The sequence below is a fragment of the Gavialis gangeticus genome, unplaced genomic scaffold (assembly GCF_001723915.1).
Source record: "Gavialis gangeticus isolate Ggan-Ray unplaced genomic scaffold, GavGan_comp1, whole genome shotgun sequence".
Classification (NCBI taxonomy): Eukaryota; Metazoa; Chordata; order Crocodylia; family Gavialidae; genus Gavialis; species Gavialis gangeticus.
The window spans coordinates 72,349,464-72,354,541 of record NW_017729032.1 but is presented as its reverse complement, the minus strand read 5'-3'; the positions used below and the strand labels follow the sequence as shown (position 1 = coordinate 72,354,541).

General features: G+C 48.2%; 1 protein-coding gene across 1 annotated transcript in view; it reads left to right on the top strand.

The window, feature by feature from the left end:
- Window positions 1–6: 6 nt before the first annotated feature.
- Window positions 7–5,078, top strand: part of CNMD (chondromodulin) — a 15,780-nt gene continuing 10,708 nt past the window's right edge. The window contains exon 1 of the mRNA XM_019525426.1: window positions 7–64. The gene's annotated coding sequence lies outside the window, so the exon portion shown is untranslated. The remainder of the gene's footprint in view (window positions 65–5,078) is intronic.

Here is a 5,078-nt window from a genome sequence, read left to right as displayed (position 1 = left end):
GGCGCTGCTGCTGCTCGTCGGCGCCATCGGCGCCTTCTACTTCTGGCAGGGCAGCGACCAGCACGTGAGCGGGGCCGGGGGGAGGGAGGGGCGGCGGGGAGAGCCCGGCCGGCGGCGGCCTGACCCGGCACCCACCGCCGCGACGGAGCCTCTTGCCTGGCATCCCGCGGACCTGCACCCCCCAGGCGAAGCGCGTGTCGTCTGGGATCCCACAGGGAAGCCCCGGGGATCCCCCGGGCAAAGCCTTGTAGTCCGGGATCCGAGAGCTGCACCCTGAGGGCCCCCAGGACAGCGGGATCCTGCGCCAGGGGCTCCCCACGTGCGTGCGCCCAAGGGCACGTCCCAATTTAAAAGGAAAAGTAGCGGGCACCAATCTGGATATTAAAGTTTCTAATCCGATCATCTCATCCATTACTTAAAATTGCGTTAGATCCACAGCTTCCCTTTACTTCGTCTTCACGTGAAGTTTTATCCACGGCACCCACTTGCGAACCGCTGCTGTAGACGCACAAGCCCGTTGTCCCGCGTGACGTACCTGCGAGGTGTCCAAATTAAGGCGCTGCCTCAGACCAGTCCGGGCTAAGCCTCACGTGTGTCCCCCCATCCCTTTATGCAAGTCAAATCCTGGACCAACCTGCTCCATATTAAACCTGCTCATCTCTTTTAAGTCCCCCTGAGTGCCTGTGAAGCACTGAGGTAATGCTTCCCCACTGTGATAACTGGGGCTAATTTGAGGGAACTGCCATTCAAGCTGTCTGTATAAAGGACTGCCCTGCTCCTGTTCTGATGTTAAACGTGCCTGTCTTTCTAGCTCAGGTGTTCAATTTAACGCTAGCCAAGTGCCCCTAAAGCAGAAGCAGACCCAGAGCCAAGCAGTTTGGTAAATGTTAAGTGCCACTGCAGCTCTGCAAAGTTGCTCCTTTTCAGGCAAGGATGATCTAAATTGCTAACTTTAATACATCCTAACTGTAATATGTCCAGTGAACGTGTGACTACACCCTGCATCTCAGTTCTTGCGGGCTCCAGAGCGTACGCCTAGAGGAGCCCTCAGCCTTGTTGGACTTAACTCAGCTCTCAGAAAACACAAGGTCTTAACTGTTTTTCTTCTGAGGACAGGAAAGTAGAGTGGTTTTTCTGATGCAAAGAACTCCGAAAGGTCTAAATGGTCACAGCAGGTCTGAATGATTTTGATACTGTGGATTTCTTTTTGGGTTCATCTTGTGAGTCATGTTTGCAGAGCCAACATTGCATGGCCCCCTGCGGGACCCTTGGAAGGACCTCAAGGGGCCCTGGTTGAGAACTGCTGAGACAAATAATGTGATTAGGCTCCATAAACTCCAACCCTCCTCCCTCGCTTTCTGCCAGCTCCCACCTAGCAAATGTTCTGCACTGTTTGGGATATAAAACTTATACTAGAGCATCAGCTCTTGAAGCAGAGAACATTGGGTTAAAGAGAACAAGGGACTAATTGAACTAAAGGGTGTAGTAGAGATCAGTTATAGCAATAAACTCTCTTTTTTTAATCTGGCAAAATAGTTTCAGTCCTGTAAGGAAGGACTTTTCAGTAAAGTTTTGTCAAGCTGGTTTAAATAAGGAAAGTCAAGATTGAACTAATTAAAGAATTATGAACGTAAATATTTTCATTTTGGAATTAGGGATTTTCAGATTGAGTCAATTTGTAATAAACTGCCTGAATTTAATTAGGTGCACACTTCCACTGTACATTTCTCTTGGTAACTTGCCAATAAATTCTTTAAGTTAGGTTGGTATTTTTATATAGGTCCAAAATGTTTTTGTCACCTGTCCATTTGGAGTCACATAAGAGAAGCTGATTCTAGTTAGGAAAGGGAATTTATCAGTGTGAGCACTGACAAACACCACCTTTATTTTTGCTGATAAATTATCAGTTTGTTACCCTATCTTCACCCTTTCCCAGAAGAATCCCTGTCGTTGGCAAATTCCAGCTATCAGAACAGAAAGGTGGTAAAAGAAATGCATCTGTTTAACATGCCACATCATCTGCATCTTTACCACAGACCATCCTTTGACAGTTAGCTATGCAACTCTATATTTAATTAATAAGTAAATTTGCTTTAAAAAATATAAGGAACAACATTTTCACTCTTCATCTACAGGCGTTTCACTCTTCATCTTGAATGCGTTATGTGCGCATGTACAAGAGTTTATATCATCTTCAGATTAAGATTTTTAAAAATTCAAGGATTTTTCTGAGCAGAAAGAATGTTTTTAATGTGGGGTATATGTTCTGTATTTCACAGTATGCAAGTCAAAGTTTGAAGGCAAAATATTTACCCTTAAATTTCCACCTGGACTTATACACCGTCCCCTGCAAGCAGTGCTGCCTGGACCCTGCGCCAGTGCCCTGCCGCATGGGGAGGCAGCATGCTGGTGGGGGGTTCCAGGGAAGTTGGTTCAGGACCCTGGGAGCTCAGGTGGCACACGGCCCACTGATAGTCTGCCCTGCTGGCCCCAGGGCTCACCATTACCGCGGAGGATAGGACTGGGCCCCCCCCACAGCTCAGGGTCTGCCTGGCCTGGCAGCAGCTCACCCGTTGGCTGTGGTGGGGTGGGCAGGTTCCACCAAAAGCAAGATCATGCCCCTTGTTGCTTCTGCCTTCAGCAGACTCCTATAACCAGCAGGACATTTGGTATTGCGCAGTAAAGCATTACTATGTAACTACGCAGCAACTACTGTGTGTTAAAATAGGCTAATGAGCTGTTGTCTACTATTTGTGAATATAGGTAGTAGATTTACTACCTACTTAGCTAATGCACAGTTAGAGCTGACTGGGAACATCAGCCTGGGCAGCAGGAGGTGGGAGAACTGTTCCCTCCCCCAGGCAGCTGCTTGATGCCAAACCCTCTCTCTGATATCAGAGCCAGCCCCAGCAGCTGCCTGCTGCCGAGGCAGGGGACAGTGTCCCAGCCCTGGTTCCGTTTTCAGAGCTGGGGCCTGGCAGCTGTCTGATGCTGGGGCAGGGGGCAATAACCCAGCCCCTGCTCCAGTCTCGGAGCAGGGGTGGGGGCATCAGGCAGCTGCCTAGGGTAGGGGAGCGGGATGGGAGGCAGCTGCCTTGGGGGTGGAACAGCTCTCCCTGCTCCCCCCGCAGTGTGGAGAACTGGTACCTGGGGTAGCCTAGAGTTCCCTCTGGTTATGCAAGAGTATGGCAGGACAGGGCAGGAGTAGCCTTGCCCTGAACAGCTCCCACAGGGAGTAAATTTGCTCCCAACAGGTGCACATGTAGATGTGCTCTCAGGGAAAGCTTACTGCACAGGGCAGTAAATTAACTGTGCAGTAAGCTTTCTGCACATTAATTGCATGTGTGGATGCACCCATAGTGAAGCTTCCATCACTGCAAAAATAAAACCAAGTAGTTTGAAAGTAAAAAAAAATTACAGGACAATTGTGTTGAGCTTACACTCCTGAAAGAAAACACACTCAGCCTTCTACATTCTGGAAACCTCTTTTTCAGGTACTTACTGCCATCAAACAACTTCTTCCCGCAAATGGGAACCCCAGATGGCCATGCTGATGATTAGAGTAAATTGAAGTTAGTTTTTGGGCCCCTCACAGATGTTAAAACAATGACATGATCGGGATTGAAGGAATTTTATGCCCCTTCCCAAACACTGTGTCCCCCCTCATGCCACACACATGGCAGGAGGTGTGATGTTTGGATTGGGACATAAAATTAATCTGATCCCAGTTGTACCATTATGGAGCTGCTCTCAGCCTGATCCTGAAGATCTGGCAGGGGTGGTTCCTGAACCCAGAGCTGCCACCAGCCCTGAGCAGGTTCCAGATGTGGGACTGTCAGGCTGGTTCACTTGATTGTCAGGTGCAGCCACCGATAGACCTGGGATAAGTTCAAGACCCTGAGAGCTGATTGTTGTACCCAGCCCTGGATAGTTTCAGGGCCAGTTCTGGACCTCAAGATATCCCTGGCCAGGTCTGACAATCAGCTAGGATGCTTCTGGAATGACCCAGAGTCATACATGGTTTTTAGAAGCCTCAGGATCCTGGCACTCTTGGGAGCCTCTTGGGGCCCCCCTGCCACCATCCCAGGAATCCCATGCCCCACAGACATCTCAAGATGGCATGTTCAGCCTAGCTCCCCACAGCCTGGCATTTTAAAGAGACTTGGAAAGGCTGCTGGGCTTGGGGTTAGTCAGGTTCCCAGGGCACAAAACCCATCTCAGCTTACTCAGGAACCTTGCAACTTGTTGCCCCAGCTGGCCATTTTCAGTATCAAGACCAGAGCTGTCTCAGTTGATGAACCTTATTCCCACAATGATGCTGACAATTAGCTGAGGCTGAGGTTGGGGAGGGACCAGTCACCTTAGGTTTTGCTGAGTTCTCCGACATCCCATCACCCAAAAGGTAACATGCCACACATTCAATTTAAAGTTTGGTAGAAAATAGATGCAAAATGTTCTACATTTTTCAAGCAATATATTTATGGCTGGTTGGCCATTTTTACCATGTGGTAATTACTTTTTACATGTAACATGTCTACATTTATTGTGCAGCTAACCAGCTTATTGAACAATATAATGTGTCAGGAAATTCTCCCCCACACAGCATGATTTAGAAAAGTTCCTTAGGCCCCCATTACACTGAACATTTATACTGCAATCCCAGGCTTCCCTGAACTGGCAGATAGAATGGGTACGATTGGGATCTGATCCCAGATCCAAACTATCATGCCTCCAGCCATGCATGCGTGGCATGGCAGATGGTGTGATTTTTGGGATTGAGGATAAGATCCCATGGTGCCTTTAAATGAACATGTGCCAGGGGCCTAAATCACACTTAACCTAGGAAGCAAATTATTCCTCATTGTAGTTTTGCTGATGTCAAAATATCAGTAAAAAGTGCTTGCCTGTGAATACCATTCTCTGGGGTATTAGTGGGATTTTGACTTTGGCACAATAGTAAGTATGAATAAAAACGTGTAAGTATGAATAAAAGCCAGGAACTGAAGGGGGATATGACAGTCAGATTGGCATATGACTTGGTCTAAAAGTGAAAGAGGAAGATACAACCCCCCCCCCCC